The 19,911-nt window shown below is 48.3% G+C and overlaps 1 long non-coding RNA gene across 1 annotated transcript; it reads right to left on the bottom strand.

Moving 5' to 3' along the window:
• Nucleotides 1-1,965: 1,965 nt before the first annotated feature.
• Nucleotides 1,966-19,354, bottom strand: LOC146798387 (uncharacterized). Its single transcript, XR_014969154.1, has 2 exons — nucleotides 19,231-19,354; nucleotides 1,966-3,234 (listed from the first exon to the last, which is right to left on the bottom strand). It is a non-coding gene; the product is annotated as an uncharacterized LOC146798387 (long non-coding RNA).
• Between the last annotated feature and the right edge of the window lie 557 nt (nucleotides 19,355-19,911).

Below are 19,911 nucleotides of genomic sequence, written 5' to 3'. Positions count from 1 at the left end.
CTTGAGTAGGACGTCTGTAACAGCTTTGTTAAATGGGAGAAGTGGTTCGGAGGGGGTGACTCCCGGCTGAAGCACGTCTGTCAAGACATTTGTCTTGAAAGCCACAGTGGGTAGCTGAAGGTCCAGGCCCTCGGCTGTCATCCTTACCACCATAGCAAATAAAGATCCCTCCTCCGTAGCCATGGTAGAGACCAAGCCAGTATCTGGAAGGTTCCCAGTTCACTGCAATCAACCAAATTCTCACACTGGGTGTCCTTAGTGATATCCAGGAGCTGGTACTCATCAGGGTTCAGCGGCCCTTCCCAATCATCCCCAAGTCCTAGCCCAAACGAATAGGGCATGGGTTCCAACATGAGTGGAATGCCTCCAGTCGGCGTTGGATGATGCCCATCTGGCTCCGAGTCAGAGTCGGGGATGAGTATGGCGCTGGGGACATCGGCAGTGGAGCCGGCACGGGGGAAGATCTAAGTGACATGATCAGCGCTGGTCCGAATCAATCCATAGATCCAATGGGCCCGACAGGTGCCGGGGGTAAAAACACAGGCAGAAAACCAGAAGGAGCCCCTCCAGAATCCACATGGCCTGAAGCCACTCTAGCTGGAACGGACAACCCAAATATGAGGTGCAGGGCCTCATAAAATTCACTGAGTTGGGTAGGGGTTGCTCCCGGATGCTTGGGAGGCGCAGAGTTGGCCCAGACGCAGGCTCAACTGTTGGACCAGGCCTCGAATGCAGACATTTCCTCGTCTCGACATATGACTTTGACAGACGGGGCAAACTCGAAGACCTCTTCGGCTTCTTGTTTTTCTTACACTTGTGGGACTCACCTGAAAGTCCAGACTACTTTGACGATGAGCGCTTGGATGGCTCCGCAAACAATTCCAGGACCTTCTTCCTGACTGGGATCGAGCCCGTTGTGGTGTCGTACATTGAACAGTAAGGAGTTTGAGAGACCACTTTCTGAAGGCCTTGGGGTGCATGGCGCAACAATCAACGCAGGTCTTGACACCCTGGTCCCGCTTGAGACCAACGGCGGACGAGATGTAGAACTGTCACTGACATCTGTGGGTGACAGGCGCCACAGGGCTTGAAACCAGCCTTCCTTGTGGACATCACTGCCCCACCAGGAGAGAATATATTAAAAAATCTTCGACAAAAGGGTAAAAAAAAAGTCAGTCAATAAAAAGCAAATAGGTGTAGCTCTTACCGCATCTGTGCCGACTGGCACCAAATGAAAATAACTGACATCAGCACACTGAGCTGGCGCCTATATAGGCACCGCACCCCTCACTTCTGGCACTGGTAATGCTACTTAGAAACAAACTATGCCTTCTACCAGCACGCAGGGGTACAGCTCACAAAAATATTCCGGATCCAGTCAGAGGCCTGGGTAAGGTAAGGAATCTGCAGCTAGAAGCCTCTATCAGATATCAGCAAGCAGGGGTGTGGCTTATATGTGACTTCACTCCATCACTTCCGGGGCAGTGTGAAGTCACCGTTGGGCCAAACAATGCCATCTCCCACCATGCGGGGAACATTGCTGAATAAATCTCCAGATCCAGTCTGGCACCGGGGAAAATTCTACAGGTGAGGAATTGGAGGTCAGAAGTGTCCATCAGAAATATTATATAATAGCGTAGTTATTTTCATAATAGATGTATTAAGGAATGTCTGAATAATTAGTGTGCAAAACTTCTTTGGCCTTACATGCAATAAGAGAAAATATAGTTACCAACACATCCAAACAAACTATTTTAAAACGAATATGCAGACAATATTTGCAATTACAGAAAACAAGAAAAAATATCATTTTATGTAATCACTTTCTTTCACTTATTTGCTACCACATAATTCACAATCTAATTATTCTTTCTGTTTTTCCTAGATTTTGACTTTCTAACTTAAATACACTGGGAATAGTTTAACCAACTATGTTTGTATGACTGAAATAAACATTCATTTTACTTGCAACAAAATGTATTTATTTCTTTTTACACATTTACATCTTAAATACTTTTAAATCTTAATAACAAAAACAATTCAAATGTGCAGCCGGAAGCACGCGCAAGTCAGTTTTCTACCTTAATACATCGATAAATGTATATGAGTGATGTTATAGCGCTGTAGGGGAGCAGCTGTACCAACATAAAATACCATATCAGACGCAAGTAAAAACCAAAAAAAAACTACAATTGCGAATATTATACATTTCTTCATAAAAAGGTCATTTAAATGAAACAGTACAAGGCGTTAACTTTATTACACTAGGTTTCAATGCTAGAAGCACATATCTACAAATAAACACATGCAGTGGTTTAAAAAACTGTTTGAAACAGCAACTCTATGCAGCATGTCCATTTTTCACATAAGAATTGTATTTACAGCTTTTTCGGTAAAATCCTTTTTGTATGATTTAACAAGTCATCTTAAAAAATAAACATTCTGATGTTCAGGGAGAGAACACGTTAACATTCGCATTGCCGAGTGTCATGATTTGTTTTAAAGTATATAATAGTCGTAACTAAAGCCTTCCTAGAGAACTACAGGACCTCTCATGTTGTACCATTTGCCAGAAAAAGGTATATTTAGCTTTTGAGTATTATACAGTACAGCTAATATCTAAATTTTCAACTTTTTTGTGGAAATGATACTTGGACAAACCTTTATGGGCATGGAAAACTGTAAATAACAACAATTCACACTTTGACTGGCAGGACAGATCCAGACTTTGAACGTTTATAAATGGTTCCACATTGTTTTCTTCCAAAAAACAGACCATTACCTCTTTGTTACACGTAATTTATATGTGTCTCCAACCACTTCACCAAATTTGCTTAAAGAGAAGGCGAAGACCGCTTGTTATAGCAGACCGTGTGTCCCACTGGAAAGACCACGTGATTACTCTCCCACTGCAGACATGGAGATCTAGACGGACCTCCAAAATAGGTAATCCTTTTAAAGATAACGTAAACTGTTTTAATCCTAGCGATGTATGTTCTTTTGCATCATCTTCAAAATGAGTTCATAATAGCCTTCTAAAACAGCGACGGCATTTTCTTTACTGTTCTTCATTTCTTGCACTAGTGAGTTTAGTTCATCAGAGTTCTGAGGAGCGATGTCACGGTCACATCCACAAGAGTCCAGTTGACTTTGAATAGAAAGGAAGGCCTTGGCGAATATAGACTTCTTCTGTAGCTGTTCTTCAACGCATCCAGTATCCGTGCAAGAAGTTACCTTTAGAAAATACATACACCGATTTAAAAAAAGAGCCAACAGAACATATTTAAACTTTCTTAACATAATATATGCAGGACTCGCACTGTACGTCTTCAGTATGTAGCAGAAGTTATGAAATGTACAGAATTACACTTTCCTTGACCTACAAGATTTGTCTAGAACCATCTTGTAGGTATGCAAATTTCCAACATTTATTTGTACTTTATCAGAAAGAACATGTTACTTACTTCCGATAATGTTCTTTCTAGTGGATACTCAGTTCAGTTATACTTTAATCGCAATTTTTCTTTGCATAAAAGGAAATGCAGACAAATACATTCATTTCTTTAAAAAATGTGTTAATTAACTAAAATACTATTGACCGTATAAAATGACATTATAACAAAAACAATTTCATCAGTGAGTACAATTTTCATAGAATAGTATTCCACCGCTTATGAGTTAATTAAACATGAGGACAAGGCGATGCAATACCCCCCACAGCCCCAAGTCCAGCCCAGCGCCCTTTATCCAATAGCAGCAAACATGTGCAACTGTAACTTATCCTTTCTTGTCACTAAAGTGCTTTCCTGCGTTCAACAATTGCACATAAATACGTTGCCAATACCAAACAGACAGCAGAGCTATAGTGAAAATCCACCGATTCCATTCCTTACCTTTAGAATATCCCAGGCATGAGACAGGAGCCAGAAGATTTAAAAAGCATTGTATCCATAACCCTGTAGATGGTGTACTCTTGTGGCTCCACGCTGACCTTGTTCTGCCCTGGAAGTGACGATGCAGCCATAAAAAAGCACAACCGCTCCAGTGGACGTCAGTTTCTATCTCATAGAGACTTTTAGCCGCATAACTCCGTATCTTAGAATATTCCCCCTGGCATCAGACCGGATCTGGATGTTTTCAACCAGTACCCTGCATGCTGGTATTTTGCGCCTTCCAGCTCCGCGTCAGCCACACTATGAATGATGGGTGTGGTGCCCATATAGGCTTTTTGAGAGACTTCTCTCCTGGTGAGACAATGTCCTCAAGGAAACCTGGGTTCAAACTATGTGGTGCCTGTCACAGGCAGATGTCTGTGACAGACCCACACTTGGTTTATCTGTAGTGCTTGGAGAGGGACCACAATCCCGAGACCTGTGAGGATTGCTGTTCCATGCACCCGAATGCACTGAGGGAGCATTTCCCTCAAGCTCCTCGCTGACTGACATCTGACGACCCTGCGACATTTAAGATCCAGGTCACATGGAAATCCCTGGGACCACTCACGGAGCCGCACCTGGCAGTGGTCATCCTGTTCTAAGTCATCAGATAAGTCAAACAACAAGAAAAAATCCAAAAAGTCGAAGAGATCTCCAACTTCACCATGCCCTCCTAAGTCTTCAGATGAGGCGCAGGAAAATTAGCACTCCAGGTCACACTATCTGGGGTCCACTCCGTGCTTCACTGACTTTCCAGGACCCGGAGTGACACCGACCCCCCAACCAGATGAAGATTTTTATGAGGCCATGCACCTCATATTTGGATGGCCCGACCACTCTGGAGCTCCTTTGGGCCCCACGGGCTTGGTCCCCACTATATCCCTGCAGATTGGTCCGCCCTCGGCACCAGTTGCGCTCCATGGATCCTGTGGTGGATCCGGAACAGAGCTGCCTGTGAAATGGACCCCTTTCTTGGCGCCCACTCAAGTGCCGACTGCAGTGCTATCCCCTTTGTCATTCCTGACTTGGACACGGAGCCTGGCGGGCGTCATTCAATGCCGGTTTTGGCACAGACTAGGACCATGCCATCCAGGTCGGAACCACAGCCTTTTTCATTCGACAGGCCTGGAGAAGGAGGTGAATGGGAAGGGTCTGAGGGCCCTTTTTTACACCACAGACGATACTGAGGACAACGATGATGGTATAAGGAACTAGCAGATGCCAGTGGGTTAGACAGCTCACCGGACACTGGCTTGGTCTCTCCCTCTATTGTCGCTATGGAGGAGGTTGCCTCATTTGCTATGGCAGTGCCTAGGGCGGCAAAGGTCTTGAAACCTTCAGCTTTCCTCAGTGGCAGTCAAGACGAATGTCTTGACAGAGGTGATTCCGCCGGGAGTCGCTCCCCATCTGAACTCTTACTCCCCTTTAATGAAGTCCTTACCGATGTGCTACTCTGGGCCTTTTCCAAGCCCGGCACAGGGACAAATGCACACCAACGCCCCGCTCCTGATGACCTCAGTTTCCGTATCCAGCACCCCACCCCGCAGAGCTAGGTGGGCCAAGCCTCCACTTCTAGAGTCATCCCTGGGAAAGTTCACTTCTACTCCACTGAACAGGGAATCCAAGAGGCTGGAAACATTTAGGAAGAGGATGTACTCTTCTACCAGCCTTGCACTTTGTCGGAGAACACAGCATGCCTCTTGAACCGATACACCCATATGATCTGGCATTTGGTTGCGCAAGCGCTACTAATGGCCTTGCTGAAGGCCTGAGCCATACTCTCCAAAGCTATTTCTGTCGGGATAGGCGCAGCACAGTTCACCATACTATGTGGACTGGACACGACAGACTCACTGTCCTAGCTGAGAATCACTGGCTTTTCAGGTGATGTCCAAGCTTTGCTTATGGACATGCTCTTTGATAGCTCTTCCTTTTCGGAGAGAAAGTGGACTCAGCGCTGGAGTGCTATTAGGATAGTAGAGCTACAGCCAGGTCCTTGGGCTTCTCCATGGCTCCTCGCCTACTCCAGCCCGCCTTCCGCGGCTACGGAAGGGGTTTACAACCACATCCGTACCCACCCAGTCACCAGGCTTCTCAATTTTTTCATGGCCCAGGAAGCGGGTACCACAGCTCAGATGGGACAAGTAGCCAGGTTGGGTTAGTCCACCCCACCCCCACCAGCCAGTGGAAGACTCCAAACCCCTTTAGTTTGCCCTCCTACCATCATGCGCATCGGCAGGATACCCTATCACTTGCACCACTGGATGTCTTCTGCTTGTTCTATTCTCGGCGCAACAGGGCTCTGCCCTGGGCACCTATCTGCCATTTCAGTGAGTCTTGTGGTTGCTGGGCCAACCTCCTTTGTTCAAGTCACCCTTTTTTGCCTAGGTTCCAATAAGTTTGCAACACATGTTTACTCTGAGACCAAGCATTATGACCCAGTGGGACTTAAACCTTGCCCTGACTTTTAAATACGTGCACTCTTTGAGCCACTGCACAACTGCCCTCTCCGGTTATTAGCCATCAAGACTGCTTTGCCAGTGGTCCTTACCTTGGTCAGGAGGGTCGGCGAACTACAGGGACTCTGTACACCCTCCCTACACCACATTCTAACCGGACAAGCAGGTGCTCTGTTCTTCCAAAGGTTGTGATCCCTTTCCTTGTAGTTATAATTAAAAAAAAACACTGGTCCCTTGTACTTTAGCTGCAAAGAACCAAATGGCAAATAACATTTATTCAAAGGAGTTTATGAAAAACATAATTCAAGACGCATATCAGCGTAGTGAATATTGGAGCAAAACAAACACGCTCAGTGATCTCTTTGGAAGAGATTAACGCAAATGATGGATCGACAAGGGTATCAACAAACACATGAACAGCAAAGCTCTTTACAGCGAGTTCTCATCAGTCATATAGTTCTCATCAGTAATATAGGATCCGTGTTTTCAAAGTCGAAGGCATTTCGATTCCAATAAAAATGGCAGGTTCATCAGGACTCTGGGGGATACAACGAGCTAGAGAGTGAGCTCAACAAAAGTGATGAGCACCATTTCCACTCCTGAGAGAAGAGGAGATAACAAATCCCTCTTAAACAAGGAGGAATTGCCTTAAATGCTCTTTTGGACACTTAACTCACAGATCTAAATTCTGAGGAAGATTGGACATCCTTGATTTAAAATGAACTCTCCTCATACAGAAACAATATGGACTCTTAAATCTTGTTGCCCTTACCTGGTTGGCTCTTTTGACAATGTGCATATGATTTTATTGCACTGTCTACATTTCTGGTGTAAGTGTATTTATGCTGTTTCATTTTAAGGTTTGTCAATGTCTTTTAAACTATTACAAAATGGTGACCACTACTCCTCTCTTTTTCTGTCCCTGGGCCTAGTCTGTCTTCAGTTTCATTTTCAGCTCTTAGTCCTTCTTCCCTTTCTATCACCTACATTAACTAGCATGCTGCCCTCTCATACTTCGCTTGGAGAACTCATTGTCCTGAAAGTAATCCATGCTGCCAGTCAGCACTACCAACACCCCTCCATTATTTTATTTGTGGGCCTATTTGAGCCAAATGAAGGAATCTGGGACTCCAAGACCATGCATGTGCCTCCTACTGCTGGCCGACTGGTGCCCCCTATTGGTATCCACAATATATAGACAGTGGCTCAGCCATGGGGAAGGAATTTCTTCAAAGAAATCACTTGTGCACGATTCACCTGCAATATCATTACTAATCTCCCTGAGAATTTTCTCAGACAGGCCATATACACTATTGGTTTACAGTCCTGATGAATACCTCACGGTGATGTTGTCTACCCACACTCCTGTATAAGGGGTCGAAAAGTCGGCGTTAATCATATAAGCGTTCTCTGCCAAAATAGATAAAGCTTGTATATGAAAGAGAATTCACATCTCTATTTAGGGCCTTCTGAGATATTTGGACGCTGTAAAAAGTTTTTGTTTTATTTATCTGTAACATTTTGGTTCTTTTTGTCTCAGCCACACTTTTATGTCACAAATTTGTATTTTTATTGTTAGGAGTTGTGCAATGTGTATCGGTCCTGTCTTATATTATTAAGTTATATATTCAATGACATATGATATACGAATTTCAATATATCGGACACAATCTTTTCAGCATGAATTGAGTCCTTGTCATTTGTAGTTGATATTTATGTCTATGGTCAGTGTTGTGGGTATCATTGATTTATGGTCCTACATCCAAGAGGACGAAGTTATTTCTTTGAAGAAATTCCTTCCCCATGGCAGAACCACTGTCTATATATTGTTGATATTCCCCAGGTTCTGCATGATACTGGGACACCCTATTATTAGTATTGCCCAATGGGTATCCAGCATAATTTCAGCTCCGGTCAGTGCCTTTCATACTACTGCACACTCTCCCCTTCTCCAGTATCACCCATATTGAGGGTTTTAAGCAGCTCTTCTTTACATTTATTTTTATTTAGGCCATTGCCGCCCACCCTGTTTCTGAGGCTTGTCACCAGGGGCCCCCTCCTTTAACAACTGCATTACCTTTCATAATGTAAGTACGGTCTCATGAGTATTGACTATGACTTGTACTGGCTCACTTTTCTTTTTCTTTGCTCAATCTGATCACTCTCTCTCTATTACTGTTTCAGTTCTATCTTGGGCTCGTTGTAGACCTGATGATGATTCTGCCATTTTTATTGGGGTCAAATCATTATTGACTTTAAAATCACAGACCCTATATGATTGTTGAGAACATGCTGTATTGGGCCGCGGACCTCTAAAGAAAGTATAGAGCACATTTATTTAGCACCAATATTCACTGCGCTGCTTTGTGTCTTCAAATTGTTTTTCATAAACTCCTTTAAATAAATGTGATTCTCCATTTGATTCTTTGAAACTAAATGTTGATTTGTACGTTAGTCTTTCACATAATTTCTGATGTATTTACTTGTTCAGTTAGTTCTGTGCAACTTGTGGGGTGTTGGGGGTTTACTACCTGGGCAAGTAAGTCTTTTAGCTCGTCTTAAAGTCCTTGCTAAAATAAGTATGCCGTTTTGTCCTCAGGCCAATTGGCTTCAAAGACTAACCTGTTAAATGTTGCCAAATATGAACACAAATGCTGGCTGCACTGTTTTAGGTTTAGGAGTTTGTTATCTCTATGGACTACATAAAGATATGCCTACATATGCATTTCTTCCTTAAAATCTGTAGAGCTATAAAGCAGTGTGCGATCTTGTTCTACAAGCAAGATGGACCAAAACGCCGCATTGCTGTTGAAGTGTGAGATCACAGAAGGGACTTTGGATTCTTTGTCATGGAAGGCAGCACATGTAAGTGTACTGGTTCACTAAGGATACACCAACTACAAGACCACAAAATACTGCTCACTCTACTACAAAACAAAGTCACATCATCACCAAAGCACATTCTCTAAAATGCCTACTAATAATTGCTCGATCACTCTATAAAAATAAGCATCACGTCTACGACTTTTGCACTGACCCATACCATAGGACTTTATTTTGATCTCTATGGATCATAAAAGTATAGACAAACAAAACAGCCACAATACACAGACATAAAAGGGCAAATAAAAATATCCATTTATAAATAAAAAGACAGTATAAAAACCACAGACATTCATGGCACAAACCACTATGAAAAGGTGTGAAAGGAAAAAAAATTGCATAAAAACTACAGCGTAGAAAATGTCCCACCACAAAACCCCACAAACATCAAATAATTATTTTCAAAAGTCAGTAGCAGCCTGTAGTAATTTAGCGCACTTTATACAAAATGCCTTTAAAAACATAGCCAGAAAAAAAACTACCACATGACTAGTATCAAGGTGCAATATTCTGAACGTTTCCTGAAGCTATCTACAACCAAGATTTTTGCACAGGGGAACAATCCATTTTGCACATATGTATTTATAAAAGGGGCAAAAAAACAGAACATGGATAAGCGACTGAGAGCATCCTTCACAGCCTGCATACAGATCATCGTATGGACCATTTTCCTGTTGCCATCTACAAGTAAATGATATTATAGGTAAAGTGCCATACTTAAATTGAAGATAAGAGTTTCTTTGCTAATAGAGGGACAGTTTCATCAATAGCACTTTCGTAAAAGGTCATTGGATTCCAGTCAGTGAAAGACACAGATAAGGAGCCCTCGCACTGTTCAAAGTTATCAATTGTCACACATTCCCAAAATAGTCACTTTAAACTAGTATTTCCAATCAAACACATGCTATCTGGTGAGGTCCAATATTTGTCCAATTTCAATCTGTGAAGGAGGGCCTTAATGGCACAGAGCCACGGTATTTTCCATGCGATCTGTGGGACCAAAAGATCTTTGATTCCCTCCCGATAGGAATCGAGGGTAGGTGTTGACTATAGCCTATACCAATATAACAACATTCTGCTTTCAATCGTGTGGGCAATTTTCTGTTGGGCCAAGTCTAAATATATATGGGGGATCAACAGTGTACTTAAAGGGAGATTCAGTAGAGTTCTTAAAAACCTTTGCTCCAATATGAAAAGGCACTGTGTACTTGAATAGCCCCACAGCTCTCAACATATAGAACCGTCCCTAGGGCCTTCACATTATATATTTCCAATGCCAGAGCCACCCTTCTCGATTATGTTTTTCTGTGGCTTTTCGCTACATACGCAGTAGTTTGGATCAAAAATAAATGAGCTGGGGGAGGAGCCTAGCGCGCAACCAAGATGGCCGCGTAGGTGCGAGGCTCCCGAGGACCTCCGCGACCTCCTGAATTAATCCTGGCGATATCCTGTCCTTGTTGAGGGGACTGTGTCGGGGAACCCGAGCTGAGGCGCCACCCGTTTTTTGGGCTCGAATCGGACCCCGAACACCGGTGGGAGCATCGATCGAAGGTTGCGGCCTTCTCCTCGCCGGCCCCCCGGATTGGAGTAGTGGGGCGATCCGGGGACGAAGTGAATAACAGCGGCGGGCAGGGCTGGGCAGCTCGCGTACCCCGCACTTTCACTTTCGCTTTTGCGCCCTCCTTGCTCTCAAGCGGGGTCGGGTTGTGGAGCGGGGTGCGGCGGTGTGGTCTTGTCCTGGAGCCCGACTGACCCGCCGGCGGTGGGTTGACTTGCGGTTCGGTGGTCGCCCCCGCCCCCCCCCTGGCACCAGCGACTTGGTATAGCGGCCCGTTCGGGGAGCTTGGCACGACGGTGGAAGAGCCAGCATGTCCACCAAACAAGATGGCGACCGGGCGAAGGTGAAGACAACCCGCCGTGGCACGGCGCACCAGGCTAACAGTATGGACCGCTACACGCTCCAGAAGGGTTCTCCGGAGACATCGCGTGCATCCCCGGTGGGCCCGACGGAGGCATCTGCTCATCTGGTGGATCTGACCCTCCGGGACGTCATGGGCGCCATCGCGGAGATGAAGGCCTCGGTGGACCAGCGTTTCGACACCTTAGCGCAAAAAATAGACTCGGTCCTGGTGGATGTGAGCCTTGTGAGGGCAGACTTGTCCAAAACGAACGACCGAGTCGATTCCCTGGCCCACACCACAACGAGCCTCACGACAGACGTGGTGGCCCTCCAAAAAAAGGTGCGCCGGCTTGGCCAGGTGAGCGCCCTGATGGACCGGCGACTGGAGGATTCCGAGGGTCGGGCCCGGAGGAATAATGTCCGTATTGTGGGGGTGCCGGAGGGACGAGAGGCGGAGGCGGCGGATCTTTTCGTGGAAGACTTGATCCTGACCCATCTCCAGCCCCGGGGGCTGAGTAAGCTTTTTGCGGTGGAGCGTGCTCACCGGGTCCCCGGGGGCAGACCTAAGACCGGTGCCCCGCCGCGGCCTCTCATTGCCCGGATTTTTAACTTTCGGGACAGAGATGCTATCCTCCAGACCTCCAGGCAACAGGGACCGGTCAAGCTTGACAACATGGAGGTACATTTCTACCCAGACTTTACTCCGGCGGTCCAGAAGCAGAGACAGAGCTTTCTTGGTGTTAAACGTCGCCTAAGGGACCTGAACCTCAAGTACTCAATGCTCTTTCCAGCTAAGCTGAGGGTAGAGGTGGATGGTCGCACGCACTTCTTCGACCGGCCCGAGGCGGCTGGGGACTGGTTGGACACTCTGCCTGGAGATCGGAGCCGGGGGGGCGGGGGGGGGGCGCGGCTGGCGAGGAGGGCCCGCCGGATCAGAATTGAGGGGTGACTGTATAGGCCTTGCTCTGGACGTTGTTCCTTCACCATTTATTGATTGCCTATGTTCCCCTCCTATGGAGGTCGTGTGGGGTCTGTTGGGGGCTTCCCTCCTCCTCTGGGGGACTAGTTAGTATTTAGCTATGGGGCGACAGGCACACTGCACTTTGGGGGGGCTGTCTGGGCTCATGCAGGGGTGCAGGGAGGGGGGAGTTCTGTTGGGACCGGGGGGTGGGGGGGGTGTGTTGTTTGTTCGTACCGCAAGGCAAACCCGCTACTGTGTTGTTGTTTTTAAGATGCTCGGTGGGGGACGACCGATTGTTTCGACGTATGATGGGGGGTAGGGATTTGACTGTGTTGTCATGGAATGTTAACGGCCTGGGGGATAGGATTAAGCGTGGTGTGGTCCTGCAGTACTTAAAACGTATTTCGCCAGATGTTGTCTTCCTGCAGGAGACGCACCTTATAGGTAACTCCTTTCACGCAATGAATCGGCGGGGGTATCGTTTGGCGGCCCATTCCGGCTTCACCTCGGGCTCGCGGGGGGTGGGTATTATGATCAAGAACTCGCTCCCGTTGGAGATTGACGAGGTGCGCCATGATGAGAGGGGACGCTACACTGTTCTGGTGGGAAGAATGGAGGGTAGAGTGTTTATCTTTATATCAGTGTACGTCCCGCCTGGGTTACAAGCCACCACATTTGCGGACCTGGGGCGCCTCCTTCTGGACCTTCCGAGTGGCCTGCTGGTGGTTGGAGGGGACTTTAATGCGGTAGCCTCTGGGTCTATGGATCGCCATCCCCCTAGGGACCTCCCCCGGGCACAGGCGTGGCTGCCCGGCCTTTTGGACACGCTGGGCCTGGTGGATTGCTGGCGATTAAAGCATCCCGCATTGCGACAGTACACCTTCCACTCGGGTGCCCATGGTAGCCTCTCGCGGCTTGATTACATCCTTGTCCCGGCGGCCCATGCAGGGAGGGTGGGGGAGGTGCGCCATCTGGCGCGGGGTATCTCAGACCACTCCCCATTGTTGTTGCATTTCGATGTCTTCCCGAGGGGGGATGGCAGGGTGGCCCCAATCAATGCATGGTATTTGCGCGACCCCACCATTCGTGCCGATTTGATCAAATCCTTACAGCGATATTTCGACGAGAATGTGGGGTCGGTTCCTTCGGCCATCTCCCTGTGGGAGGCGTTTAAGGTAGTTCTTAGAGGGGAGGCCCTTTCCTTTATCTCCCATGCCCGGCGGCGCGAGCGGGAGGAGGTGACCCGGGTGGAGGCCGAGATTGCAGAACTGGAGGGCGACCTGGGGAGCGGGGTAACAGACGCCAAGTTGCATGTTCTACACCTAAAGCAGGCGGCCTATCGGGCCCTCGTTACGGAGGCGGCCAGGGGCCTCAGTAGAGAGCAGCAGGGGCGATTGTATGATGTGGGGGATAAGGCTGGCAAATTGATAGCGTGGTTGGATAAGAGGGAGAGAGCGAGCCGCGTGGTGCCTTTGATTGAGAGTGTGGATGGTGCGTGTGTCACCGAGCCGGAAGCCATTGTCTCCTGCTTTGCGGATTATTTCCGCGACGTCTACTCCCCGGTTTCCCCCTGCTCGGAGGAAGATTCCCATGCCCTGCTTCGGGACATCGCACTGCCCTCCCTTACAGTGGAGGACAGGGATTCGCTGGACGCCCCTCCCACCTCGGACGAAATTGCCTTGGCTATTCGCTCGGTCGCATCCGGCAAGGCCATGGGCCCTAACGGCATTCCCATCGAGCTATACAAGCTACGCCCGGATGTGTTGGCGCCCCACCTGCGCGCGATGTTCCTGGCGGCCCACTCGCAGGGTTCCCTCCCGCCGGACCAGCGTCTGGCCACAATTGTGGTGATCCACAAGGAGGGGAAGCCCCGTGAACGGGTCACATCCTATAGGCCGATTTCGCTCTTGAACGCGGAGCCCAAAATCCTCGCCAAGGTGTTGGCCAACCGGTTGGTTGGCGTGGTGGGCGATTTGGTCCACCAAGACCAATCTGGCTTTATACCACACCGCAACACGGCGCTCAATTTGCGGCGCTTACACGGGGTGCTCGCACGTGTCCCATTTGTGCGGGAGCCGGCCATCTTGGCGTCCTTGGACGCCACCATGGCGTTCGATACGCTTGAATGGCCATACATCTGGGCGATGCTGGCGAAATTTGGGTTTGGCCCGGGTTTCATTAGCTGGGTCAAATTGCTATATTCGAGCCCGTTGGCGCAGGTGGTGGTGAATGGGCGAGTCTCGGCCCCATTCCCGCTGGGGCGGGGCACGCGACAAGGTTGCCCCCTTTCGCCTCTCCTGTTTGCCCTGGCCCTGGAGCCCCTGGCGGAGTGGCTGCGGTGGCACCCTTCTATCCGTGGTCTCCGCTGGACCCCCGAGCATGAGGACCGCGTGTCCCTCTATGCGGACGATATCCTTCTGTATCTCGCCTCCCCGCGTAAATCACTGATCGTCCTGGTTGATGTTTTGCGCTCATTCGGTCGCAACTCAGGCCTGGTCATCAACTGGGCGAAATCCTGTGTCTATGTGCTTTCCGGGGAGGCTCCGGTCCTACCACGGGACTGTCCGATCCAGATTGCCTCCCAGGGTTTTCGGTACCTGGGTATATATATCACTCTCGACCCGGAGGCCCGCTATGAGCGGAATTTGTTGCCCCCCCTCCAGCGCTTGAAGGAGGACGTGGTGCGCTGGCGGCGTCTGCCGCTTTCGCCGCTCGGCCGAGCGGCCTTGTTTAAAATGATGTCCCTGCCGCGCTTCCTGTACGCCCTCCAGAACACTATGGACTTGGTCCCGGCACGCTACTTCCGTGAGGTGGAGGGCCTCCAGCGGCGCCTGTTCTGGGACGGGAGGCCGCGCATTGCTCTGGCTAAATTGACGCTCCCGTGGTACGATGGAGGGGTCGCCCTCCCGGACATTAAACGGTATTACTGGGCCTCCCAACTAGCTGCAATTAATCATGGCCTCTACGGGCCCGCCCTGAACCCGGCGTTTGAGATGGATAAGATGCTCCTGCCCGGAGGCGATTACAATCGAGCGCTCTACTCTGGCGCGCCCGACTCCCGTTTGACGGGACCGACGCGTGTCATGGTGCGTGTCTGGCACGCGGCCAATGCAGCTATGGGGTGGAAGGACCGTTTGACCCGGGCGTCACCGCTGTATGCGTCTGAGAGGTTGGGCTCTCTGTGGACGTCGAAGGGCTTCGAGAAGTGGGACACGATCGGCATCAGCACGGTGGGAGATCTCTGGACGAGGGGGGGATTCAAAACTTTTGAGACGCTGCAGGCGGAGTTTCAGCTGCAGGGCAATGAGTACTTTCGGTACCTACAAGTCCGCCATGCGCTGGGCTCCGTCTTCCCGGACGTCGCATCCATTCCGGAGTCTTCCCCCCTGGAGGACAGAGTGCTAGATGGCCATGTCCCGGACAGCACGATCTCCCTCATATACAAAAAACTAATCAACGATAGATCGTGCCTGCTGACTAGTCTCCGCGAGGCTTGGGTTGCCGATGGGCTGGAGCTGGACGACGAGGATTGGATTTCCGCGCTGGCCTCTCTGAAAGAGGTGGCCATCCCGGCTCGCCTTCGTTTCGTCCAGCTCAAGATCCTTCACCGGGTTTACGTGACGGGGCCAAGGCTTCTACGTATGGGTTTTGCTGGTGACGGAATGTGTAAGCGTGGCTGTGGTGCGTTGGCGACTTTCATGCATATACTGTGGGAGTGCCCGAAGGTGGAGCGATTCTGGCGTGGTGTGCATGAGGTCCTGCGTGTGGTTACGCGTGTCGCGCTGCTGCCTGAAGCGAGGAGATGCTTGCTGAATGTATGGGAACCAAATGACTATTCGGTCCCGCAGACGCGGTGGGTGACTCTGGGATATATGATAGCTAAGCGTGATATTGCTCAATTGTGGGGATCCCAGAGGCCCCCTGCGGTGTCGGCCTGGAAAGAGCATATGGATTGGTGTATGTTTCGTGAAAAGGTGGTGTATGTGGCTAGGGGTAAGCCTGGGGCGTGGGTGAAACTCTGGGGCCCCTGGAACGCCTACCGCGGGGGTATTTGTGAGCCGCCACTACTACCGGCTGCCTCGCCTGCTCCGTCTCCCTAGACGGCCCCCCCCTCCCTCGGCCGCGGGCGCGCGGTCCCCTAGTCCCTGATCTACTCCCATTCCCCTCTTCAGAGTTCTGCTGCTGGTTTGGATCCCCCACTTATGGAGCACGTGCTGTCACTTTGGATCGCGGGTTGCCTTGCGGGTGTGGTTTTTTGGTGTTGTTTTGTTTCAAGAAAAGGGAACCGTACTGTGGGCACGGAGCTGTGTGGCCTGCACCATTGATTACTCCTGTTTCACTACTCTGCACTGCCGAGAGACTTACTACTGTATATATGTAATATGCTTTTGTCACTCTAGCGGCCGGCCTGGTGGTTGTAGGCCCATACCTGTAACTTTTGCAAACTGCAATAAACGGTTTCAAAAAAAAAAAAAAAAAAAAAAAAATTAGCTTTTTCCACCTGAGGTGACCAGCATAAATTCCTGGTCAATTTAATACCCAAATACTCAAAGCTGGACACTACATCTAGAGTTGTATCACACACTAGCATCCTCCTCTCACAGAAAGTCGATGTCTGTCCGGTGAAAATCATACATTTGGTCTAGCCCCACTCCACACACAACAGTTGAAAGGAATTCAGGAGTTGTTGCAGAACCTGCAGCGACTTAGAAATTAACAAAATGTTGTTCGCAAAAAGAAGTGCGGGAACCCTCCGCCTTCCTATCTTGGGTGCATTTCATCCATCTCTATCTAAAAAGCCATTTACACCGTTTATATATAGTTTAAAGAGAGTGTGAGCCAGAACACACCCCTGCCTGACCCCCCCCATTAATGTGGATGGAGTCGGTCAAGGCCCTGTCCTGCCCCCACCTCATCTAAGCAATGTATCAACAGCAAACCTCAAAATGATGTACAACAGGGGAGTTGGTAGCCTCATCTCCTCAAGGACCCTCCATAGCTTGGCACGAGTAACCAAGTCACATGCTGCATGAAGATCGACGAAGGCAACATATAGTTTGTCCTTGCCAATAATCACCTCTCTCCAGTACATGCAGGCAAAACTAAAAATCTGCTCCACAGTACTCAAATTTGGCCTAAACCTGCCTGCCAATCCGAGAGTATACTCCTGTCCCTAATCCTCTTGTATACGAGCCAAAACCTGTTTACAAAAGATTTTTTGTAGGGAGTCGATAAGGCTTATAGGCCATTTGCCCGGTCCCCTTCTTAGGTCTCGCCTGACCCAGCGCATGCGCTGGTCTGACGAGACTGATTGAGAGGGCTCCAAAAAGTGTTACCAGGCCAGCCTAGAGCTACAGTGCATGTGCGCGCGCCGCGCTTGACCGCAATTACTTTCACTTTCGCAGCCGCACTGCCGCTTGACATAGCCAATAGGTCTCGCTTTTGGGACCTTATAAGTATTTAGTAATGCAACTGTTGCATGGCTAAACACTTATAAGGTCCCAAAGGCGAGACCTATTGGCTATGCCAATGCTTGTTATAAATAGTAATAATTTCCAACAAATTTCCAGAAGGGTTGAATCTCCATATCAGCTAGGATTGTATTAGAAAACAGATTGATGTATAGCCCCAAGATTCTGGGTTTTCCCTATATAGGTCGTTGTGCAGTCTGTCTGGCCCCATAGCGAGACTGGGAATACAGGAATTAACAGATGTTAGTGTTTCACTAAGCAAAAAGGTCAGGTTGGGACACTTAGGGGTGTAACTGATTTGTATAGCCTCTACATCGCTTTCGGTAGTGACACACTAATGAGAATAAAGTTGTTCAAAATGTGCCATCCAATCTTGAGGCTGGATAAAGAATTCAAGGGTTTGTTCACAATCATTGAGACAACCAGCAACTATTTTCCAAAATGACTTATTGTCTTTGTTGGAAAGTGCTACATGCAAATTAGTCCATAGCAAACTATTGCATTCTCTTTTAGCTTTGTTTATCAGTTGGTGATACAACTTCCTTTTCTTAGATATATCTGGCTGTGCTTTTGTCTTAAGCCGCAATGAGCTCATTCTTAACTTTCCTGCATTCACCATTGTACCAATTATCAGAGTTAGGCACAGTATTACCCCAGCGCCTTTGTTTCCCCAATACCTCTGATATGGGTTGTTCATTTTTCATGATTGATAGCACAATTCTTGGTTCTAGACATAAGAGGGAGCTTTGATGGGGACTCGTAGGTGACAATTACACTATTCTTAATCACTTCCAGTGCTTCTGGGGTTTTCATCACCCAGTCCCATCTAATTGTCCTAAGATTGTTGGTGTACGAGAGGGAACCCGTGTCTCTATTACCATAAGATGCCTGGGCTGGGGGTACTTCATCCTGTAGCAGCATACAAAGGGAATTATGGTCACTTTCTGAGCGCTCAACTGCATCCATATCGACAATTACCGGCCAGAGCTTTACGTCGGCCAAAAAGTAGTCGATTCTGCTACTATATCCTACCCTGTTAAAAGTCGAATTTGCCTTGGCGGTCTGAGTCACATCTACTGTAAGTGAAATGCCCATCTCAAAGGACCAGACTATCCAAGTAGTAATGCTTCATGAACATGTGGAGTGAGCCCACATGGCAGCTTGGCAGATGTCCAGGACAGGTAGCCTGCGTGCCGACGCATTAACAGCGGCCTTGGCCCTGGTGGAATGGGCTCACAAGCCCTCAGGGAGCTGCTCCTTCACTCATGTGTAGCAGATCTTAATGAACAAGTTACCTACCTTCGGTAACACATTATCTGATAGAGACAAGATTTAGCCGCAGATGCCTTACCTTTTAATTTCCCAGGCGTCCAACTGGATCCACAAGATTTGTGCATGACTAGTACCCCTGCACGCCGGACTTTCATGACAGATGGGAGGAAGGCTTTTAATGCCAAGCAGATTGTCCTGAGCTCCAGAAGGTTCATATGGTGCTGAACTTCCATTGGAGGCCAGAGTCCTCTGATTTCCACCTCTCTCAGGTGGCCACAACAACCCAGAAGTGATACATCAGTCACCACTGTCAGCTCTGGCTGGGGAAGGGAGAGGGTCGGCCACTTACCCAATCGTAGTAGGTTAGCCACCACTACAGATCTTTCACAGACTCCTTCGAAATCTGGACCAGGTTGGAGAGATCCCCCTGGTGTTTCCGCCACTGGGACTTAAGACCCCCCGCTGCAAATCCTGCATGGACCATAAGGTACACTTTACCTGCAGGATCAGGGTTCGAAAAATCATAAACATTTTATTAGACCTGAAAGTCCAGTAACTTGAATAATGTATTTGACCTAACTATAATGTACTTGACCGGAAAGCTGGTCTCAAACTGTGTGATAATTGGCAAATATTTTATTTTACAGAGTCACCTTTTTCTTTATTTTCACACAAGTGCACCTTCAAACATGTGAGTTCCTCATTTCTGCTGTAGAAAAAAAACCCTCTTTTGATTGATTAAACTGACTAAACATTTGCTCCATGCGTAATAAGCATCTAGCCCACATATAGGGTACACATGACCCCTGATTTGCCTCTCAGTTTACTGATAGAATTGCCATCAGGGTGGGGCAGGAGTGTTTCTCACTTCATGTTTAAACATCCACTTTTAATAAATATATTACTAAAGCATGATGTGGTAACCCACTGTCAGTTACAGACAGCACATTTCCAAGAACTGGCCAGAAACCTTCCCACTACCTTGCAGCTTTCCTGATAAAACTATATGGTGTATTAACAAGAATCTGTG

Source organism: Triturus cristatus, chromosome 9, assembly GCF_964204655.1.
Source record: "Triturus cristatus chromosome 9, aTriCri1.1, whole genome shotgun sequence".
Taxonomy (NCBI): domain Eukaryota; kingdom Metazoa; phylum Chordata; class Amphibia; order Caudata; family Salamandridae; genus Triturus; species Triturus cristatus.
The sequence above is the reverse complement of the archived record's forward strand: the minus strand, read 5'-3'. Positions and strand labels throughout refer to the sequence as shown.